Consider the following 25,133-nt stretch of genomic DNA (forward strand, 5'->3'; position numbering starts at 1 on the left):
AGTAGCTTTCACAGCAGTCAAAATGTAATTATCCTATCTCGTATGGGAACGAGTCACTGCAGCCACAAAAGCCGTAGCCACTGCAGATTTGGCTGCTTCATCAGCCAAAGTATTACCGATAACGTGTACTCCTACATGTTGGTGGCCCAATGTATGTACTACATGGACACACTGTAGCTTCTCCTTAAGATCAGCCACCCTCCCCAACAACATTTTGTGTTTTATGGTGTTCCCTTTAGAATCTCTGAACCTTTTCAGTTTCCAAGGATTAAGATAATTATTGTAAGACTGAACGCAATAATATGAATCACAGACTATCAAAGTCTATCTTCCTGCTTCAGTTTTGTCTAGCGCTAAAATTAGGGCTTTAAGTTCAGCCAACTGAGCTGTGCAGTCTCCTAGGGTCTGTGTATAGGTATTGTGCGGGTGGAAAATCCCATCCCTCATAACTCCTCTCACGGCTGCGCAAGCGACTGAGTATTGATGTTTGGTACCTACAGCTGGTTGGGCTGAACCATCAGTATAAATGACAACATCATAGTTGTCTACGAGTAGAAGATGTACAGGAGCGGGGCATTCTTGTTCATATTGAAGAAATTCTTGTGTCTGAAGTTTTGGATCAAAAATATAATCCACATCAGTAGCTGTCAGAGAAGTTGCCCACTGAATCCAGTGTGGGTGTAGTGCTTTAGCGTACGGAACATTCGCTTTGGTGACGGCCTCTAGTGCCGGCACTGCGGTAACGACAATGATGTGTTTCCCCTGGGTAAGTGGTCTCTCTTTTATGACAGCCATCTGATCTGCAGTTAGAATTTTTTCTCTGGGCGCAAAGCGTTGCTCTGCATTCAAGTATAGATGAGATTTATATGCTATGGGCACTGTGTCATCCTCATTGAAGGTGACATAAGTGAACCCAAGGGCACCAGCAATTATTCTGATGGCCACATTTTTCTTGTTGTCACAGGTGTGTAAGTGTTTGGCTTCTAGCATGTCCTCTTGCAAATCCCTAAGGATGTGTGTATGTTCAATTGTCCAGTGTCTGCTAGAAAAGTCTGGGCGTATTACGTCATATAGCGGCTTAAAGCGTTGTGCATAGTCTGGAATGTATGTTCTGCCACAATTAAAGAAACCGAGCAAAAACTGTTGTTTCTTTAGTGTATTTGGTGGGTGCAGTTGTGCACATTTTTTCGGAAGTGTGGAGCCAGGCTCTTTTCTTCATTTGATAGCTCATATCCCAGAAACAGTGCACTGAGAAAGGTGATCTTACGTTTCTTAAAGTTGAATTTATAACCGACTTCTGCAAACCCCAAAATTATGCGATCGACTCTCACAAGATGAATGTTCAAGTCGATGTCAGAGAGGTAAATGTCATCCACATAGGATAACGCCTCAGGATCAATATCATGTAATATTGACCTTACTCGGGCTGAGAACTGTTCTTATAGGCCTAGGGCTAAACGGGAAAAGCGTTTCTGTGAGCCAAATGAGAATGGTCCCTACTTTCTTTCGCTAAATTCTGACAGAAGAACTCGTTGGATATATCCAACGTCATTTTAAATTCTTTTCGCACTATGTTATTTATCAGTGCTGTGCTATGTGAGTTTTGTATAGCATATGTTTGGGTATGACTGTTCAAATATCTGTAATCTATTATATAGCAATCATCTGGCTTCTCAACTGGGAATAACGGGTTATTCATTGCAGAGGCACAGGGCTCAAGTACCCCCTGATATTCCAGCAGAGTGAGGATCTCCCTCACTTGAGCTTTTGGCTCGTGTTTTACTGGATATTGTGGCTCAGGCTGGGGAGTAGACCTAATAGGTATGACATGACATGGAGAATCCCTGTCCCAACCTACATGATTGCAGTATAATGCAGGTGCCTGTGCTAGAGCCCATCTGACAGCGTAGGCTTCCTTTTTAGCCGCTGAAACAAGATTGGAGAAACAAGGCAAAATGACATTTTCCCCATGTGGGGGCTTACGGACGTGTTCGGGTGGCCAGTCTCTTTCGGCCAATAGGATGTCACTATTAAGTTTGTCCCAAAAGATCACACCAATGGTGCGTTCCACATCTCCCTCAATTTGGATCTTTAGGTCATAAAGTCTATCTGGTGGTGTAAAAGTAAGCCTCAGCAAGGCCTACTAGTGCAAGGCGTTTTCCCTTCTCTGCACAAAGTCCTCAGACCATATAGGAAGAAGTTGGCACAGAAACTGAAATAAAAGACAAAGGGCCATATTTATACTTTTTGACGCACAACTGCGCCAACGCAGTTGTGCGTCAAAAATTTTAACGCAGGCTAACGCCATTCCAAAGCGCTATGCGGGCGCCTTATTTATTGAATGATGTTAGCCGGCGCAGCTGACTGGTGTGCGTCACAAAAAATGACTCACACCAGGCAGCGCCGGCGTAGGGGAAAATGGAGCTTGGGCGTAAAAAAATGGGGCAAGTCAGGTCTGAGGCAAAATTTTGGCCTCAACCCGATTTGCGCCAATTTTTTTGACGCCCAACCCCCATTGAAATGACTCCTGTCTTAGCACAGACAGGAGTCATGCCCCCTTGCCCAATGGCCATGCCCAGGGGACTTATGTCCCCTGGGCATGGTCATTGGGCATAGTGGCATGTAGGGGGGCACAAATCAGGCCCCCCTATGCCTAAAAAATAAAATAAAAAATAAAAAATACTTACCTGAATTTACCTTAAGTTCCCTGGGATTAATCCCTCCATCCTTGGGCGTCCTCCTGGGGTGGGCAAGGGTGGCAGGGGGTGTCCCTGGGGGCATGGGAGGGCACCTCTGGGCTCCTTCCGAGCCCACAGGTCCCTTAACACCTGCCCTGACCAGGTGTTAAAAAATGACGTCATTTTTTAAGGCCCGCCCACTCCCGTGCGTCATTTTTGCACGGGAGTTTAAATAAGGCACACATGCCTTAGAGTCATTTTTTAGAAGGGAACGCCTACCTTGCATATCATTAACGCAAGGTAGGTGTCCACGCTAAAAAATGACGCAAACTCCAAGATCTTTGGCGCTAGACAGGTCTAACGCCAAAGTATAAATATGGAGTTCGCTTTGCGTCGGATTTGCGTAAAAGAAAACGACGCAAATCCGGCGCAAACAGAGTATAAATATGCCCCAAAGTTTATTAAACCTCATGAGGTGGTACTACAGTTCAAACAGCACCCTTCGGTAATGTCTGAAGCAGCACACTGAACAAAGAGAACATGGTCCTTTTATACCCATGCAGGGGCTAAAAGAAGGTGGGGAAATTATAGAAGCAAGACTTATATACATATAAGGTCTTATGGAAATGCACAGTCGACAGGTAGGAGGGGCTAACAGTTTTCAAGGACTAGTTGACACATTACTGTCTGTTACTGATTACTAACAGCTGCAGATCTTACTGGGCCTGTGCGAAAGTGGGAGATGCTAAATATACCTTGTCACTAGACAGATTTTCAAGAGTAGTTAACAGAAAGGTAGGACAGAGCACATGACGAGCACATGTCAGAGAAATATGGCTGCCATGAATACAAAATGGATTCTGCGAAATGTTCACAATAGTTGCTAAATACAAGATGTCTTCTGCTAATGCTTAATCTAATCGCTACTGACTTACAACAGACAACCCTTTCAGCATTAGCTGAAGACATTCGTCTTTCTGGGATAATCTAAATATTCATCTTGTATATTTATGCTCATCATTTCAGCTATTTCCTTATCTAACATGTGTTGTGCTTTCATTTCTGTAATATTTCTTTTGGTAGGTATACAAGCAGTAATACACATGGAGCAGAACATTGGACCACACTGAAAACAGATACAGCATGTGAAAAATATTGCAGTCATTACACACAGGATATTCAGTAGTTTCCAGCCCAAAGCGGAAACAAGAGCCCAAAACCATCCAGAAAAAGTCCAAGTACCAGTCTCTGTGTTGATTTCTGCAGCAATTTTATGCAATTTAGAGATTGCATCATATACTGAAGGTGAGTGATCTGGAATCAAAACACGGCAACTACTACCGATGATGCGACTTGCACCAACTCGATCAGCTAATATCACATCTAGTACCATACGAGTTTGGAGGGCTACAATCCTCGCAATTCGGAGCTCCTCAGTAATATTCCCAAGTGCCAGAGCTGCCTGATTGGTAACAGCTTCCACAACCCTAGTCAATTGTCTCACTTTCCTACTGTTTAACGCAGCACCCACAAAGGAGAACAACCCTAAATTAAAATCAACATATTGTTGCAGGCTAGTGTCCGTTTGTTCTATCTCATTTGTACTTATTGTCCTTTTATATCTATTTTTAATTATGTCATTGAACAGTTTAAAATCTCGGTGATATGATGCAGAGGCCAAAAACACAGGGGGTAATAGAAACGATACATAACACACACCTGACCACCCAACAGGTAGTTCGTAATATCCATAGTTACCACAAACAAAATATGTATTATGTGAAGCTGTAAAACTACTATTATTTACACCCTCAATAGTTAAAATCAAGGTACAATCGCTTATCCCCACTGGAATTCGCCCAATGCTACGTATACATAAATCTGCTTTAGTTTTTGTAACAGAAATCACAAATTGTTCTTTCTTGTCAGAGTCTCTTATATTTGTGGAGACATATAGTATTGAAACATTGTCCAGTTGATACTCTTCCCATTCCCATTTAGTTCCTTTGGCTTGGGGATACCCATCTTTGTCTTGGTAGCATACTTCATTAAGGCGAAAAAGAAGTCCGCCCTCTGTACGTTTTCCAGATTCAAACAAAAGCGTAACCCAAGCTTGACAAGAACCATTGTGTGAAAAAAGAAGAGGAATGAAAGGTGTTCCTCATTTTTTTTGATGCGCAGGTATCATTCCACATACCCAACAGTTAGTAGCATTTGTAGCATTATGAGTATGATGCAACATCTGAATGAAAGCATTATTGAAGTATGATTGATGGTGCTTCTGCTTCTGATAGGGAAGCATAAAGTAATAGTGATCCCCTGGTACTGGAGTAGTGGCAACAAAAAATTCACGAGCAGGAGCCTTCTTTTCAACAAACCAGGTGATTATTGCTATAACCACCAAAACAACAACAAACCCCACAGTACTAATGATCAGTTTGTTATTCATTTTAGCAACAGTGATAATCGACCCTTTCAGAAATGAATTAAAAACAATCGTTGGAGCTCTTATCCCTGGGCAGCCGCTGATTTCTTCACCACGGGCCAAGACGGGTGTCACTACTCTAATGCATGGCTGATCCCCCCCCCTTGCCACATTGGCTCTCTGTTTCACTAACCCAGGGCAGTAGCTCAACCAGTTTTCTCTAGCACTACGGGGTCTTTCCTCGGTCTCAAATTATATTGCGACACTCCAGAAATCGTATGGTCCGGGAAGAACTCCGCAGATTCGTCAGGTGATATAGCACGCCCTTTCTCCGTGGTCAAAATCTCTCTATGATTGGTCAGCACAGCAGGTTCCACCAAGGTAGGTAGCACTCTCTTGCAGTGAGTACTATGGACCCAATTCTTTCGGTTCGTCACTCGAACTGCTGACCTTGTCGCAAGGAGCATCTGCTCTGGGCCTTGCCACCTTGGTTCCAAGCTGCTTGATCTTTCAAAGGACTTAATCATCACCTGGTCACCAGGTCGGAGTTCATGGCCTTCACCTGTAGATCTGTCAGGAAGTGCTTCTCGAACCTGTTGATGAATAGAAACCAAATTGTCGGTTAACTGTGCCAAATAATCATTCATCAGGACACAAGGTACAGCATATACATAATTTGGCTTAGGAACTCCTCAAATGTTCATTAGCCTTCCAAATACTATTTCATAGGGGGTAAGGCCTATTCGTGAGTGTGGCACTGACCTAATAGACAATAATGCCAACGGTAATGCATCTGGCCAAGTTAAAGATGTGGAAGCCTGTATCTTCGCTAACTTCAGCTTCAAAGTAGCATTATACCTTTCCACCAACCCTTCTGATTGTGGGTGGAAAACCGCATGGAACTTCTGTTTGTTCCCTAATCCTTTCAGGACATACTTAATAACTTCCCCAACAAAATGAGGTCCGTTATTATTCCATAAAAGTCTGAAAACACCAAACCTAGGGAAAAATTATTTCAAAAGCACCTTCGCTGTGGTAATGGCAGTAATATGCTTTGTGGGGTTCTCCTTTATTCATTTACTGAAGGCACATTTCACCACCAAGACATACTTTAAATTGTTGCAGCGTTCAAGCTGAATATAATCCATTTGTAGAACTTCGAAAGGTGCAGTTGGTGTAGCAAACCCTCCCGCAGGAGTTTGTGTCCCTTTTCCAGGACTGTATTGTAAACAGAGCAAACAAGACTGTACTACTCTCTTAGCTGTACTGGAAATTTCTGGATGCTCCCAAACTTGCGTAAGCAACTTTGTTATTGTTGAAGCTCCAGCATGTGCCAGCCCATGTGCCACCTGAACCATAGGTTGTACAAAAGCTATAGGCAATTTCCATTTATCCATCTGCTTATTCTGACAACAGCCCTCATCATCCAATTCTTCTTCAGACCATTGCTCACCTTCTTTCACAGAAGCAGATTTCTGTATTTCTAATACATCTTGTCTAGCATTATGCCAACGTTCAGCTTGTGACTTCACTACATACATAGAAGTAGTACTTCGCTGCATCGCAGTCTCACGTGCTACGTGGTCCGCAAGGGCATTACCTTGCCCTATCTTATCGGTCACTTTCTTGTGTGCACTACATTTCACAATAGCTAGTTTCTTTGGATATGTCAATGCAGTCAGGAGGTTATTCACTAATTCCCCATGCATTATCTGCATCCCGTGGGATGTGAGAAAGCCTCTCTCCTTCCAAAGCAAACCAAAATCATGAGCCACTCCAAAAGCATAGCGGCTGTCTGTACAAATGTTCACACATAAGTCAGTACTAAGCTCACATGCTCGTGTCAAAGCTATTAGTTCAGCTGCTTGAGCTGACTTCTGTGGTATACAAACTGTCTCCACTATCGTGTGTATTGTGGTGATTGTATATGCAGCTGAGGTCGTACCGTCTGGCAACTTCAAACAAGACCCATCAACCCACAATCTCTCTCGTAAATCAATAATGAATCAGTAAATCCTAGTATCACTATCCTTTTTCAGAATAGGAAGAATAGGACTGTTACAAACATTATACGGAACTTCCTCAACGACTCCAACTGTAGTAAGATCAAGAACAATTCATGTGAGTGCTTCTTCTCCCTCCTGTGAAATTTTGTATTGAGGCAAATGTGGCAATACAGCTCCCTCCTTGACACTAATATGTACCGGTGGAATAATCATTTGTCCCACATCAGTATCTGAAGTAGCCCACAAAGTGCTAGGGAGTGAAGCTAATGCAATATCCTCTTTAACAAGACAAACTCTTTCCATCACAGGATGATTATCATTCAAAATAACACGCACCCCTCCAGGAGAGAATCGTATTGTAGCCCTGAAATACTTGAGCATATCAAGACCCACAATATTGTCTGGTGTATTTGGAGAAAGCAAAAATGGACATGGAGCAGTACATTTATCAACATGGAATGCAAGTGGTTGTGACAATGGGTTAGGGGAAGGTGTTCCATCGAAACCTATCAATGTAATGGTTAAGCCAGACAGGGGAGCCCTTGGAATCAATTGTGAAGACAAGGCGATACGAGTAGCTCCTGTATCAAACAGAAACTGATCAGTGAAACCCAAAACATGTGGTGTAACATAGGGACCCCTCTGATCTACTGGAACTTCAACTGATTCCTTACCCCATCCTAGGCAATCCTATGCATAAGCAGAATCTTGGAAATCAGGCTGCACATAGTTAGACATGTGGTATTGGTTCCGTCTATCAAAAGTGTTAAACCCATCCTGCCCTCGTACATTAGCATCAACCCTAGCATGATCATTCGTGCTTCTTCTAGGCCCTGAATACCCTGAGTGATTTCTCTTTTGTCCCCGACCACATGAACACTGCTGAACACGTAGCGCTGGACAATCGGCAGCCCAATGCCCAAATTTCATACAGTACACTGATCAACAGACAAATTCGAACCAGTGTAAGAATAACCATAAGATCCATGTCCACCTCTATCACTACCTCTAAAGGGCAGACCATAAGCTTGAACCAACATAACCTTCGTCTTTAATTCTTTAATCTTTTTATCCTCGCTACCTTTTGCTTCTAATTTCTAACGTTCATAATACTGAGCCATTTTCAAAAGAGAAACCGGAGTAGAGGTAGTCCATGAACTTTCATTAGCTTTTAGACGACTAGCAATTCCTGGTAACAGATTTGCGACATATTTATCGACAAACAAGTGTCTGCCCGTATCATCTGACAATAACTGGCCGCTAAAATCAGGAAATGCTTCTGCAAAGCTTGTAAAGAAATCAGAGACCGATTCATCTGCCTTTTGCTTACAAGATGCTAAAACAGTCCAATCTATCTTTTTAGGGGGAATAATCGTTTTTAACTTAACTAATATGGCTGCGGGAAGATCTAGAATCAACTGATATGGCTTTTTCGCAGGGTCCATCTGTTCTAATTTTTTTCATGAGGCCCCAAAAACTACACGATCATCAACTTTACGAACAGTTCTCCACATATCTGGCGGTAATATCAATCCAAAAAATAAATCAATGTCAGCCAAAGTCATAGTATAAGAACTAATTGCTCCCTCAACTTCCTCATAAAAGGCCACTGGATTTTTTCGCGGGTCAGGTAATGTTGTTTTAAGTGCCATTACATCTGCCCTATTCCAAGGAGTATACACCCAATTATAAATAAAATAACCCTTAGCATCAACAGAAGCTTTATCATCACTTGTTCCCAATCCTTTAGGAGGAACATACAAAGGGGCGGCCTCCCGCATTGGTTTCGCGTGAACTATCATAGTTCCGAAGATGGAAGCTTGCACCCTGCTGGTCTGAGATGTCCGTGCAACTGCGTCCATGACCCTTTTCTCCTCTTGCAAACGGACTGCCACAACACATAATTTCACCAAACGCCTGATTGCATCAGCCACCTGGGAGAAAACAAAAAGACCATCACGCATTTGCTTATGATCAGCTGCTACATCATTGGGCTCTAACTCATCAGAATATTTCCGAAATAGTTCAATAACTTCTGTGCCAAATGCCTCAGTAAAATATAGCTGCTCCTTTTCCGTCCACCCTTTCATGTTGTCTAAAAGTTCTGGAGCAGAGACAACGCTACGAATTGTTTTACGAGCAATAGATCTAAGCTCAGACGCACGGTCAGCAGGCAACATAGAGCGACTGTCTCGTATCTTCTGTTGCTCCGAACCGGAGACCTCAGCTAACTCATGAGGTGCAGAAGGAACGACATACGAAGGTGGAGGGCGATCTAGTAACAAAAAATCATCGTGTGGTTTATTAAGGATAGGATAGAGAGGTTGCCTAACAGTGTATAGGCCAGTTACCTGTAATTTACGTTCTTTCTCTTCTAGCTCCTTTAAGTCATTTCTTTCTTTCTTTCTCATTTCCAATGTTTTCACATATACATTCTTCCGCTGCTCTTTCTCAAGCAAGGCTTGCTCACGCTTCACTCGTCTACGCACTTCTTTCTCCCACATTCTTACACAGTCAAACATATCTTTCCTAGACCTTCGCTTACACATACATTGTTCCACATACTCAATCTTTCGCACATCAAATGACCCATGCATAGGCCAACATAACTCAGGATCCGCACGAGTGTATTTATTCCATAATGTGCTGTACATTATAGAAGAAAGACCATGTTTAACATACATATCTCTATTGGGCGTCCCCTCTGGGGGTGCCGGTTGCGATTCTTCCAGTCTCAAATTGATACCATTACAAAAGCAACACATCCATGAAGTGCGCTAAAAACAGGCATGCCAAAAATAGTGCAGAATATGCAATATTATAATCAAAGTAGCACTTAAGGTGCCGTTCAAATCAAAATTAAATTGGAGAAAATTCTCCTCGTTACCTGCCTATATAAATAGCAATTTATATATCAATTCAAAGGACACAAATTGACTAGTCACCCAAAACACGAGAGCCACAGTAAGTGGTGCTAAACTTCATTACTAAACAAAGGCATCAAAACCCACAGCAATTGCCGTAAAACAGCTCTCATCAATCACAGGGCGTCCAGGTTCCAACTGACAAGTTCTAAAATCGACCAAATGGTCACTGAATGCCGAATGAACAAAAAGGATCTCAGTCGAGGACCGGCACCACCTGGATGGTCAAATCAGAAAGAAGAGAAAAATGCTGCGGTTGCCAAGACTCAGGTCTCCTCAGGCATTGATCATCCGCAGCGAGATCCCAATCCTTTGTCGCGACCAATCCGTCGGGTAGTCCGAATTGCCAATGAGTCCCTGTTCGGGCGCCAATTTGTCGAAGTAAGCCTCAGAAAGGCATACTAGTGCAAGGGGTTCGCCCTTCTCTGCACAAAGTCCTCAGACCATATAGAAAGAAGTTGGCACAGAAACTGAAATAAAAGACAAAGGGGGTAATTTTGACATCAGCGGTCTTTTGTAAAGACCGCTGAGGAACCGCCGTGCGGAAGACCGCCAGTGGTGGCGGTTTGCCGCTCGGCCTATTATGACCGTTGGCAGCTCTCCGTCCTTTTACGGACGGAGAGCCGACAACAGCCATACTGGCGGGAGGCGGGGAAATGGAGGTTGCTCCACCTCCACCGCCACGCCAACAGAACACCGCCCAGCAAATCACGTCCTGTGATTCGCCGTGGCGGTGTTCTGTTGGTGGTGTGGTGTCGGCGGAGCTGCCCCCATGGCTCCCATCCCCTCCCGGAGGATCGCCGGACCAGGTAAGTCGATCGCCCGTGAGGGTAGGGGGGTGTTGTGTGGGTGCATGGGGGTGTGCGTGTGTGTATGTAGAGGGGTTGTGTGAGTGCGTGTATGCTTGCGGGGGTGTTGTGTGTATGGGAATGTGTGCGTGTATGTCTGTGGGTATGTCTGTATGGATGTGTGCGTGTATGTTTGTATTTGGGTGTGCGTGTCTGACTGTGTGTGTGTGGATGTAGGCATGTATGTCGGTGTGTGTGCGTGTAAGTGTGTAGGTGGTTCCTGCGTGCGTGTCGTGTGGGTATGGGTGATGTGGTGTTGGGGGTCGGGGTGGGGAGGGGGGCCCTGCCACCTTTGGGGGGGTGGCAGGGGTGGTGGGGGGGTAGGGGAAGGAGTCGGGGTGGGGGGTGGGGGAGACCCCTATCAGTGCCAGGGAAAGAATTCCCTGGCACTGATAGTGCTTACCGCCATGGATTTCATGGCGGTTCAAACCACTGGAAATCCACGGCGGTAAGCCGGGTCAAAATACTGCTGGCGGTATAGTGACGGCCGCCGGGCTGGAGACCCAGGTCTCCAGCCCGGCGGTCATCTCCGCCCTGGCGGGCGGAACAGAGAACCGGCGGATGACCATGGCGGTTACCGCCATGGTCATAATTCCAGAAAGTAAGACCGCCAACCTTTTGGCGGTCTTACCGCCGGTTCTCCGCCTTCCGCCAGGATCATAATGACCCCAAAAGTTTATTAAACCTCATGAGGTGGCACTACAGTTCAAACAGCACCCTTCGGTAATGTCTGAAGTAGCACACTGAACTAAGAGAACATGGTCCTTTTATACTCATGCGGGGGCTAAAAGAAGGTGGTACAATTATAGAAGCAAGACTTATATACATATAAGGTCATATGGAAATGCACAGTCGACAGGTAGGATGGGCTAACAGTTTTCAAGGACTAGTTGACATATTACTGTCTGTTACTGATTACTAACAGCTGCAGATCTTCCTGGGCATGTGCGAAAGTGGGAGATGCTAAATATAACTTGTCACTAGAAAGATTTTCAAGAGTAGTCAACAGAAAGGTAGGACAGAGCACATGGCAAGCACATGGCAGAGAAAATGGCTGCCATGAATACAAATTGGATTCCGCGAAATGTTCACAATAGTTGCTAAATACAAGATGTCTTCTGCTAATGCTTAATCTAATTGCTACTGACTTACAATAGTGGGAGTACTCAACTACAAAAAAATCGCTAGTTGCTGTCGCATCCATATGTTCTATCAGACTCTGGAGACATATTGTGACCTCTGCTGCGGCTGGTGGTGCTGGGCGCGCTGGCGTTGTGTTCAAAGTCCGCATTACGAACTGAACAAGCCTTCTGTATAATGTTACAGTTTCATTATAAAAGTTTCGCAGATCTGCTACTGGCATGTTCTGTATTTCTGGGTGCGAAATGTATGTGGCAAACAGAGGCCATGTTGGTCGACATTACTCAAAGGACCTAATCTCACTTGCTGTATAAAGTGTGGGAGGGCACCTTCAAACCAGTTCTGATGCTCTTGATAGGTGAACGGTATTTTGTGATACTGGTATGCTTGGTACCGTTGAGGTACGGCAGCAATTTTATATGTCTGAAGTGTAGCGGACCTGGCATCTTCCTCTGGAAAGGTAACCCAGGCATGGAACGTTTCAGTTTGGTAAGCTTCATTAGCTTCTACTATGAAAGTGATGTCCCTGCCGTCATCTCTTGAGCCATGTGCTGCTAGATATAAAGTTAACACTGTCTGGCATTTTCTGGAACGTCTATGGCGTTAGCCATTTTGAAAAAAAAGATAGGTAAAGAGATGGAACACCAAGTGGGGAGTATTAAGTCCTTTTTTAAGAGTTCGAGCTCGAACAACCTACAGCTTAATTAGGTGTTCCCTGTTCATCTGAAGAGGATTTTCCCAAAGACCACAGACATCTCCGTATAATGGTACTTAGGGTAACTGTCATCTGTGAGACAGCGATAATCGGGGTATCCGTAAATTAGTGCCTAAACACCAACGTCGGTGGCCCCATTTCGTAGTTCGGACTATTGCCCTGTGCAAGACTGCTGGTTTAGGGATGAAAGTACTTATGTTTGTAGGTGACTATGCCTGTCCTACAACGAGTAGTAACTGTAGTCCCAACCCTTCCGGTTCACTAGCAGTACATCACCAATAACCCGAACAGTCAAAAGTTATTTGTCGCAGCCTTTATGCATGGACTCAGAAATACAACATCTCAGGGAATGTCGTGGTTGAACGGAAATTATCCCTTTCTCACAGATATATTATATCTCAACCAAACACAGGCAATGACAAAGATGCTGTAAGGTTTCAATAGTTTTTATTCAACATAACACTGCAATGATTAGGATAATGAACAGTACAAGAGATAGAATTGTAAAGACGAGGGTCATGATTATCAAGACCCCCACCATCTTGTATTAGCATAGGAGGACATAAAGGGTATCATAATAGGCCTAACCTTCTGCCTAGAGCAGAGCTGGGTATGTTAAACCTAATCTGCCAATGACGTTCCTGGAAGGAGCCCCTAACCCTGATTACCTTGAATGAGGTCTCGAGCTCAGACTTCAGCAGAACACGAAGTCCAGCTCAGCGTCAAGGCGACTTGCAGCATCGATAGCAGCGATGGTCTCTGATCAGAATCCCTCTGATTATCTGTATAAAGTGTGATGTATTTATACAGATCTACTTGGACCCCTGACATAGGTTGTTGCAAAACAATAGATAACGCCGCATGCTTGGGACGGTAATTTCTAATGTGAGCCCCTATAGTTTGTTTGTCTTTGTTGTATGAGTTGACGCCTTAGCGAGGTGACACTGATAACATAACTCTAAACAAAAGGGAGTAACTATAAACACGGCAGCCATCTTAAAAGATTTAATTAAATAAATGGTCTCAGACAGAGCAAGCTAAGTAGGTTAAACGTCACTAGGTGACAGGGGCACAAGTCTGCAAGCAAAAGCTAAGCTAACTCCTGTTATCCCATTAAAACAAACTAGGATTCACTACACCATCTGAACTGTAAACAGTTGCACACAGGAAACTCAGGGTCTAACACAACTAATATTGCATGGCAGAAGTTGTACAATTACAATAACATTTCAACAAGTAGGAGACTCAATCACCCTCAAACCTTTGCCCCATGGTGCAGACCTCAGTTAAGTGTTGTCATTCAATAGTAGGCATATGCCAAATGTATTCCCACAGATCCCACACAAGGTCATGCACACATTTATTTGTCACACACATAATGGCCCAACAATAAGAAATGATGCTTGAAAAAATCCTGCCATGTTGATGACAAAGTACAATAGCTTGGAGAAGGTGAAATGGAAACACTCATGTCACACTGGATCAATTCCACTATGCATACCTTACAAAGTGATATTGCCCCAATAGAGTCATGGAGGTAGCATTCATGTTGCTCAAATAGGCCACAAATGTGGCATGGACACTGTAGACATCACGTGCAGTATGTCATTAAGAGATGTCCCCAAAATCCGCAGCAGAATGAATCAGCAAACCCCAGGGCAATCACCACTAATGCCTAACATCCCTTACAATAACATACTCTGAGTACATCAGTAGATGCCATTAGTCCCTTGGTTGTTAGAGAGTTCCTGAGATTTGCAAGTACTTGTTGAAGACACTCAACATGTTGTCTGATTGGAAGCTACATCATTGTCTCCATTATGGTCATTCAAACCCAGATGTCGGTGGATGAATGGTTACACTAAAACACATGTGTTTCCAACATAACTGCAAGTCACTCCATGATGCTGGCCCAGGTCACAAACCTCACGCATTACACATGTACAGTGCCCTTATCCACTTGCCACATCAAGGGCACATACATTCACATTTTGGCTCAAAGCTCTAGGCCTACCTGTCATGTCCCAAATTGCTACTGTAGTTTTACATGCCAATGGTGACATACCATGCTGTCTGTGGCACAACATGAAACATACCACCATTTTAAATGTCCTATTCTACACACAGTTTGCAACACACATATATGTGAGGGAATACAGACATCATCCCATCAGCATAGTTAGATCATGTATGAAACAACAGCTTACAAATGTTTTTCAAAAGAGAAAGGGATGCATGCTCACATGTAGGCACAAGGAATGTTAGAACCAGTGATGGCACATGAATCAAGTCAATGGCCATTCCCCACTTACCAAGGGAATGTATTGATCCATAGCTGACCTAAAGAAAAATGTAAGCTCTGTCACATGTATGTTGTCCATCTTCATATTACAGACTGCAGTGAGGCACGGGCACCTGTCATATGCTGAAGACAAGTGGCTTATGGTTGGCAGATGCCAATATACTCCTTTTTCCAGACACATGGCTGAGGACAGTGATCCATCACATACTTACCTTTGGCCTGAAACATTGAGGAGTAGTGGTTTGTTGCATAAAAATTGCACACACTACAATAACAAATTAGTCGATTGATGAATGTACCCAGCCACATGTCGTCCCTGGGGAGCATGTGGTTTGTGGATTCTACCCAGTTGTGTCCAAGTGTCTGGGTCAAAAGGCAAGGCACATTAGTATGCACCACATGAAAATACTACACAGTCTCTCATCTACTGTGTGACACATGGCTCATTCCTAATTGTCAGGAGAGCTATCAGAACATAACTTGATCCCTTGGTGATGTGACAGGCAGGAATATGCCCTGTACTCACCCACTTGTGGCTGCTGTGCTGTCCACAAATGCCCATCAAACTCCGGATGGCCACCACCAGAATGCAGGCCACTAGGGTGAATTATGGTACTATGGGCACTCCGCCCACTTTGGGAGGACTACTTCAGCTGGACCTCAGAGATCTTCTGGGCCCAGCATCTCAGGTCCTCCCACGTTTTCCTGCAGCTGGCACTCCACCGACTGTGGACCCCCAGGGTCCCCACTTTCTGGGCAATGGCTCTCCATAATCCCTTCTTTTGATGGCCGTTGTCCTGCATGGATGCAAAAGACAGATCAAGAGATCATGATCACAAGTTTCATCACAAATGGTTGAGTCACATACATGTCAGTAACATTAAGCAAGGACTTTCCTATTTTTCAGTACTCCACAAGTGTGAAAGATACAAGCCAATAAGTACAGGGACATGACTACAGACATATGTTTAAAGAAAACTCTGCACATGAGGTACTTACCCACTCCTCTGGTGAACCATAGGGCTGTTCATACAGGGGTAGGCCCTCATCAACTAGTCTGTCCTCTAGAGAGATGGCATGGGCCCTATCACCTGCTGGACATTGTATGATTGCTCCCAGAGGCGGTACAAAGCAGCTCAGGTAGTGGAGGTCTTACTGACAATAGTATCAGGAGTCAAGTGAGGGAATCTGCAGCACATGGCAGTCACGTACTCGGTCAGCACTGCCGGCAGACACAGCCATTGGCCCGACTGGCAACAACGTTAGCCTATGGTTGTGTCTGCCATGGTTGCAATCACCCACCACCATGATGGCTTCCACCGGCAGTCATGGGCAGTTCCTAATGACAAGTGGAGTAGGTTAGGCATCTGACATTTTGGCAGCCTGAAATGCTATATTGGACTATATAAACTGCATCAAAACTCTGAAAATGTATTTATAATCTTGCAAATATGCTTATCCTATCTTATCATGTAGGTCCTACTACTCAAACACCACTGTAGTATGTTGCAGGGCACAGATGGTGTTAGAAATGGGGTCTTTGGTTGGCAGTCAGGTTAACCCCTGTCCAAGCAAGGACCCTCACTCTTGTCAGGGTAAAGGGGAATCACCTTCAGCTAACCCCTGCTCGCCTCCTTGGTAGCTTGACACAAGCAAGCAGGCTTAATTTCAAAGTCTCGGTGTAAAGTATTTGTACCAACACACACAGTAACCCAGTGAAAACACTACAAAATGACACAACACAGGTTTAGAAAAATAGAAAATATTTATCTAAACAAAAGAAGACCAGAACAATAAAAAGTCAACATACACAAGTCAAGTTATTAATTTCAAAAGCAAAAGAGTCTTAAATCCTTGAGAAAACAGAAAAAACACGGTGAGCGTTGAAAGGTACCTGGGTAGCATCAAAATAAAACACACAGTCAAGTATGTGTCAGAAAAGGCTAGCAATGTGTCGATTTCTCATGTAGTGTGGTTAGTTTTACATATTCATTGCGCTTTAGCTTCAGGCTTTAGGCCTTTGTGCACTTTGCCCTGAATATATTTTATTCATTTGCTGACAGCTTAGAGCCTCTGTGCACTTTGCTCTACATGCTTTTTATTAGGCTTCGCACTGTTATTTTTCAAATAGCCAGTTCTACGGTGTTGTTTTTTATTCATATCACACTGTTTTGCCTACTTCAGCACTGGAGTTCTCCATAACATATTTACTCTGTGCTTCAGTCAAGGATACAGTCTGGTACATTGCCGATAGACGTGGTAGGAGTTTAGACTTGGCATTCCTGCGTAGGGACATTTTGTGATCACGATGACATGTTAGTTATAAAATCACTTCCTTGTCCCAATACACGCAAGAGGGAGATTCCGACCAGGGAACCACAACTAGACGCTGACTGCCTCGTTGCAGATGCTGAACCAAGATCACAGGTCTTTGCTCAGGTATGAGGGCTGATGTCTCCACAGTGATTCTAATAGGCAAGCTAGAAGCTTAACATGCTGTGCTCTAAATAGAACAAGCAGAGCGAGAGTAGAAACTGTCAGACAATGTGATAGCTTTGTTCTTATGTTTTACTCTCCTGGTGACTATTTCAATCCTACTGTGTTGTATCGTTCTGGTTATTGCGGCTCACGCCTTAATATCTAAAATACAGTCGTTTTATTAAAAACATTATAAAACGTATACTGTCTTTGTCATTTGTATATGAGATCATATTGGAAATAAGAGAGTTGGTTTGGATCTGAGTAACCACGACTTCCCTGAGAAGTTCCAAAGATGTCATGCGCTCGGCTGCCGAATCATTCCTTCCACATGGGAGAAATGATGCACTGCTAGTTAGCCGGAGCAAAAGCCGGATTTAGGGTGACAGAGTTCCTTACACGTGGGTCAGACTCAGTCCCCCACACCGTTATAGGTCCTGCCGCCTAGAAATCCAGTAGTCTCATTTAGAATAATGAGAGCCAACGCGACATGGCGCCGCCAACGTTTGGTCTGGCTCTAATGATTAGGTCCAACTGACTCTCTTGGTCTCATATATATTTTGACTCCTCGGTTCCGTATACGGAGACGTCCGTGGGGCTGAGGGTTTCCGCCGCCACGGCATAGGAGCTTCCTATTGCTTAGTGGTTGGTTGTTCAAGCTTGAACTTTGAAAGGAAAACCCCGATATTGGTGTGCCTTCTCTGACCTGGAGCTATTTTTTATAAATGGCGAATCCTAATGTAGTGAATATTGCAATTAATATGCGTCACCCGCTCACAGGACATCTGTTGACACATGGACTGACAGTCCAGGGGGGTCCAGTCACTTTTGTGGTGGACGCCCATGCAGCCTATAGAACAGAACTTTTTTATTCTTGGGTTGGATTTCCAGCAGTGGATGGGGGTACAAATACTTTTCACGAATACACTGTTGCGAATGTCCCTGGACAATACAGGGCTTACGCTTATTTAGAAATACCTCTATCTTATCAAGAACACCGTAATTGGCTTGATGGCGCCCTTCCACACTCAGTAGCACAAGTTAGGTTAGGTCCACTGAGTAATGATGGTCCTACCTGGCCTTTATTGGCTACATATACACCTCATCCTGCGGTTGCTCAATGGGCAGTGGTTGAAGTTCGTCGTTTATATACAGAATTAACGGCTACATATAGACGATTAGTTTAGTTTGTCATGCAGACACTAAATACGAATGCAGCGCGTGCTGCTCCAGCGCACCCACAGGCTGTGCTTCCGGGTATTAATCCGGCCCCTGTGCACTCAGTTATGGGTAAAGTACCGGCTAAATGAGAGGAGACTCCATTTTGGCTGGCGCAAAAAATTAATACGCTGGAAGCAGTATTTCCCCATACGGGACCTCTGGGTAAACATAGAATTTTGACGATGTGTTTGCCGTATGGGATGGTTCCTCCAGTGGACCTTTGTAATACCTGGGGCACGGTGTTTGCCGTGCTCTACACTACGGCACACGGTACACCGACATTAGCTAATTTACCGGACGTGCTTAAACAGATTCAAGATGAATATGGGGCTGCCCCTGCCTTAGATTTGGGCATGCAGTTGCTGGGCAATTTTGCCACAGTTTCTTCTATTATTTTGAGTAATCTCAAAGGAGAGGCAGTAGCACTAGCAGTGCGTATGCGTCTTCGGGATGTTCCGCTGCTTAATCAGGATCGGGAGCTTCCGAGAATAATAGCGGAATAATAGCGGAAACTAACCACACTACACCCTCCCCTTGTCGGTAGCAAGGGGTTCCAATAATATAAAAGGATGCCCCCGACATACTTATACTAAAACCTTGGGAGATTGCACGGCGCAGCTAGCTGAGCTCAAAGCTCTATTGTTAGCGTTGGAGCACACGGATCCGGCAACTTTAACCTTGCTGGTCTGTGACTCCTACTACTGTGTTCAGTCTTTCAATGAATATCTACACTATTGGAAGATGAATGGGTTCAGAGATTCTAAAGGCAACACCATTAAACATAAAGGGGCATATTTATACTCCGTTTGCGCCAAATTTGCGTCGTTTTTTTCGACGCAAATTCGGCGCAAAACTAACGCCATATTTATACTTTGGCGTTAGACGCGTCTAGCGCCAAAGTATGAGGAAAGAGCGTCATTTTTTTGCGTGAACGCCTTCCTTGCGTTAATGAGATGCAAGGTAGGCGTTCCCGTCTAAAAAAATGACTGCGACGCAAATGCGTCGCATTTATACTCCCGGGCAAAAATCACGCCCGGGAGTGGGCGGGGCAAAAAACACCGCATTTGCGCCTCTTTTTAACGCCTGGGTCAGGGCAGGCGTTAAGGGACCTGTGGGCTCAAAATGAGCCCACAGCTGCCCTCCCATGCCCCCAGGGACCCCCCCTGCCACCCTTGCCCACCCCAGGAGGACACCCAAGGATGGAGGGACCCATCCCACGGACATTCAGGTAAGTTCAGGTAAGTATAAAAAAAAAAAAAATTATATCTTTTTTTGGCATAGGGGGGCCTGATTTGTGCCCCCCTCCATGCCACAATGCCCAATGACCATGCCCAGGGGACAGAAGTCCCCTGGGCATGGCCATTGGGCAAGGGGGCATGACTCCTGTCTTTACTAAGACAGGAGTCATGTAAATGGCGTCGTTAAAAATGGCGCAAATCGGGTGGAGGCGATTTTTTTGCGTCAACCTGACTTGCACCATTTTAAGACGCCCTAACGCCATTTTTCCCTACGCCGGCGCTGCCTGGTGTACGTGGTTTTTTCCACGCACACCAGGCAGCGCCGGTCTGCTAGCGCCGGCTAACGCCATTCAATAAATACGGCGCCCGCATGGCGCTTCAGAATGGCGTTAGCCGGCGCTAAACTAAAAAGTATAAATACGGGCCAAAATGTTGTGGGGTAAGGTTGCGGATCTGAAGGAAACGCTTCCTAATGTCCATGTTGTGCATACACTTGGACACCAGCGCGTTGGAATACACGTTGCTGGGAATACTTTGGCTGATGAAGCTGCAAAATCGGCAGTGGCTGTCGCAACTGTGGCCGCAGTGACTCGTTCGAGTTCCAAACCAGACACAGAAATTTCGGCTGCCATAAAGGCTACGGTTGATGGCACGCCCTTTCCTAAAGGATTTCCTTCAAAATATAGTTACTGCTTGAATGGTGCGCTGAATGCTACTGTTACAATTCCAGGCATTGGTGTCCGTGAAATTCCCAATAAAATTGAGAGACCTCGATTAATTTCTGCAGCACATGAGGGGGTGGCTTCTGCACATGCTGGTGTGGCTGCCACGATTTCACTTTTACAGGCTCGTTACTGGTGGCCTGGTCTCTATAAAGAGACGAAGCAATATGTCCTTTGTTGTGACGTTTGTCAACAGATTAAAGCATCGTCGGCTAGACGCCCGCAGCAGACGCCCCTTCTGATTTCAAATAGACCATTACAGTGTGTGGACTTGGATCATTGTGGTCCGCTGACACCAGATTGTGCATACAAATATATATTGGTTGCTGTAGATTCGTGCTCCAGATTGGTGTGGGTATGGCCACAACGCTCGGCTGACGCTCGAACTGTTATTAAAGATTTGCGCATCTTTGTCGATATATTTGCAGTTGCGGCTTTTCATTCGGACCAGGGCCCTGCTTTTGCCTCTAAGGCATTTAGGGACACCATGGCTTCGTTGGGGGTCCAACTCCAATTCTCGTCTCCATTTCATCCCGAGGGAAATTCTGTCGTGGAGCGTTTAAATCGTGATTTAAAGCAGTCCTTAACGGCCAGAGTTATAGGTACGGGTCGTGGTTGGCTAGCCCACCTATATGGAGTACAGAGAGCACTTAATAACTTGCCTAGAAGGTCACTGGGGGGTCGTACTTCATATGAGTGCCTGTTTGGAACACGAATGTATGTTCCTGATCTAGATGGTCCTGGTGTGGAGGCGGCAGATACGCCCTTTGACATAAATGATCGTGTTACTGTTTTGCAGGATTTACAACAATTCCGTGAAGATAACTCTTCTGCCAGTGCTGCCTCCTCAGGAATTAAGGATGAGCCAGTAACACCTACTGGTTGGATACCCAGGATTGGGGATCTAGTGCGTGAAAAGGTCGCAGTTAAAAAAGAATTTGGTCCTTCTTATCGAGAACCTGTCCCTGTGTTGGGGTGAGCGGCACGAGAACTGTGATTTTACCGCCGCTGCGAGGGGCCAAAGGAAATCGCTTTGTTTCCATTGATAATGTCAAGTTACAACATGTGGCCGATTCTGCACAGCAGAACAAGAGGGACACCCAGTAGTTCCGGAATCCCTCTCACTACTGGGGAAGAAGTCCCATTGCAGGTGATTTACACCGACACTGTTTCCTCTCCGAGCGTGGGGAGGGTGGTTGATGATCTTGCGATTGTTCCACCGAGGGCGATTAATATGGAATCTTTTGATCAGATTGCTGTACGTTCTACTGATGTTTCTGAACATGTGGTTTATAGCGTGCCACGGCGGGAGCCTCCATCTGCTTCTTTGTTCACAGTTGCACCTTTTGCTAGAACTGCTTCTGGCTGCTTCAACGACGCTGATAATGATGTGTCCGGCTCCTCGTCCTCGATGTCTTCTGTCCACGGTCCACGACGGCTGCTGGGTTGGCTTAACCCCTTCGCTGCTAGGCCTTTTCCCCCTCCTGTGCCAGGCCTTTTTTTGCCTATTTGGGGCAGTTCGCGCTTAGACCCTCATAACTTTTTTTCCACATAAGCTAACCAAGCCAAATTTGCGTCCTTTTTTTCCAACATCCTAGGGATTCTAGAGGTATCCAGACTTTGTGGGTTCCCTTGAAGGAGGCCAAGAAAGTGGCCAAAATACAGTGAAGATTTCGTTTTTTTCAAAAAAATTGGAAAAAGTGGCTGTAGAAGAAGGCTTGTGGATTTCCCCCTGAAAATGGCATCAACAAAGGGTTTGCAGTGCTAAACTCAGCAGCTTCCTAGCTTTCAGGAACAGTCAGACTTGAATCAGAAAACCCAATTTTTCAACACAATGTTGGCATTTTACTGGGGCATACCCCATTTTTGCAACTTTTTGTGCTTTCAGCCTCCTTCCAGTCAGTGACAGGAATGGGCATGAAACCAATGCTGAATCCCAGACACCTAACCATTTCTGAAAAGTAGACAAAATTCTGAATTCAGCAAGGGGTCATTTGTGTAGATCCTACAAGGGTTTCCTACAGAAAATAACAGCTGAAAAAGAAAAATATTGAAATTGAGGTGAAAAAACCATCAATTTTTCTCTACGTTTTACTCTGTAATTTTTCCCTGCAATGTCAGATTATGGAAAGCAATATACCGTTACGTCTGGTGCACTCCTCTGGTTGCGGGGATATATAGGGCTTGTAGGTTCATCAAGAACCCGAGGAACCCAGAGCCAATAAATGAGCTGCACCCTGCAGTGCGTTTTCATTCTATACCGGGTATACAGCAATTCATTTGCTGAAATATAAAGAGTAAAAAATGGCTATCAAGAAAACCTTTCAATTTCCAAAAAGGGCACAAGATAAGGTGCTGAGGAGCAGTGGTTATTTGCACATCTCTGAATTCCGGGGTGACCATACTACCATGTGAATTATAGGGAATTTCTCAAATAGATGTCTTTATTACACACTCTCCTATATTTGGAAGGAAAAAATGTAGAGAAAGACAAGGGGCAATAGCACTTGTTTTGCTAATCTATGTTCCCCCAAGTCTCCCGATAAAAATGATACCTCACTTGTGTGGGTAGGCCTAGCGCCCGCGACAGGAAACGCCCCAAAACGCAACGTGGACACATCCCATTTTTTTTAAAGAAAACAAAGGTGTTTTTTGCGAAGTGCCTACCTGTAGATTTTGGCCTCTAGCTCAGCGGCACCTCGGGAAACCTACCAAACCTGTGCATTTCTGAAAACTAGAGACCTAGGGGAATCCAAGATGGGGTGACTTGCGGGGCTCGGACCAGGTTCTTTTACCCAGAGTCCTTTGCAAACCTCAAAATTTGGCTAAAAAAACACATGTTCCTCACATTTCTGTGGCAGAAAGTTCTGGAATCTGAGAGGAGCCACAAATTTCCTTCCACCCAGCGTTCCCCCAAGTCTCCCGATAAAAATGATACCTCACTTGCGTGCGTAGGCCTAGCGCCCGCGACAGGAAACACCCCAAAGCGCAACGTGGACACATCCAAAATTTTGGAAGAAAACAGAGGTGTTTTTTGCGAAGTGCCTACCTGTAGATTTTGGCCTCTAGCTCAGCCGGCACCTAGGGAAACCTACCAAACCTGTGCATTTCTGAAAACTAGAGACCTAGGGGAATCCAAGGAGGGGTGACTAGCGGGGCTCGGACCAGGTTCTGTTACCCAGAATCCTTTGCAAACCTCAAAATTTGGCTAAAAAAACACATGTTCCTCACATTTCTGTGGCAGAAAGTTCTGGCATCTGAGAGGAGCCACAAATTTCCTTCCACCCAGCGTTCCCCCAAGTCTCCCGATAAAAATGATACCTCACTTGCGTGGGTAGGCCTAGCGCCCGCGACAGGAAACACCCCAAAGCGCAATGTGGACACATCCAAAATTTTTGAAGAAAACAGAGGTGTTTTTTGCGAAGTGCCTACCTGTAGGTTTTGGCCTTTAGCTCAGCCTGCACCTAGGGAAAACTACCAAACCTGTGCATTTCTGAAAACTAGAGACCTAGGGGAATCCAAGGAGGTGTGACTTACGGGGCTCGGACCAGGTTCTGTTACCCAGAATCCTTTGCAAACCTCAAAATTTGGCTAAAAAAACACATGTTGCTCACATTTCTGTGGCAGAAAGTTCAGGAATCTTAGAGGAGCCACAAATTTCCTTCCACCCAGCGTTCCCCCAAGTCTCCCGATAAAAATGATACCTCACTTGCGTGGGTAGGCCTAGCGCCCGCGACAGGACACACCCCAAAGCGCAACGTGGACACATCCAAAATTTTGGAAGAAAACAGAGGTGTTTTTTGCGAAGTGCCTACCTGTAAATTATGGCCTCTAGCTCAGGCGGCACCTAGGGAAACCTACCAAACCTGTGCATTTCTGAAAACTAGAGACCTAGGGGAATCCAAGATGGGGTGACTTGCGGGTCTCGGACCAGGTTCTTTTACCCAGAATCCTTTGCAAACCTCAAAATTTGGCTAAAAAAACACATGTTCCTCACATTTCTGTGACAGAAAGTTCTGGCATCTGAGAGGAGCCACAAATTTCCTTCCACCCAGCGTTCCCCCAAGTCTCCCGATAAAAATGATACCTCACTTGTGTGCGTAGGCCTAGCGCCCGCGACAGGAAACACCCCAAAGCGCAACGTGGACACATCCAAAATTTTGGAAGAAAACAGAGGCGTTTTTTGCGAAGTGCCTACCTGTAGATTTTGGCCTCTAGCTCAGCCGGCACCTAGGGAAACTTACCAAACCTGTGCATTTCTGAAAACTAGAGACCTAGGGGAATCCAAGATGGGGTGACTTGCGGGGCTCGGACCAGGTTCTGTTACCCAGAATCCTTTGCAAACCTCAAAATTTGGCTAAAAAAACACATGTTCCTCACATTTCTGAGGCAGAAAGTTCTGGCATCTGAGAGGAGCCACAAATTTCCTTCCACCC

Source organism: Pleurodeles waltl, chromosome 4_1, assembly GCF_031143425.1.
Source record: "Pleurodeles waltl isolate 20211129_DDA chromosome 4_1, aPleWal1.hap1.20221129, whole genome shotgun sequence".
In the NCBI taxonomy this organism is placed as follows: domain Eukaryota; kingdom Metazoa; phylum Chordata; class Amphibia; order Caudata; family Salamandridae; genus Pleurodeles; species Pleurodeles waltl.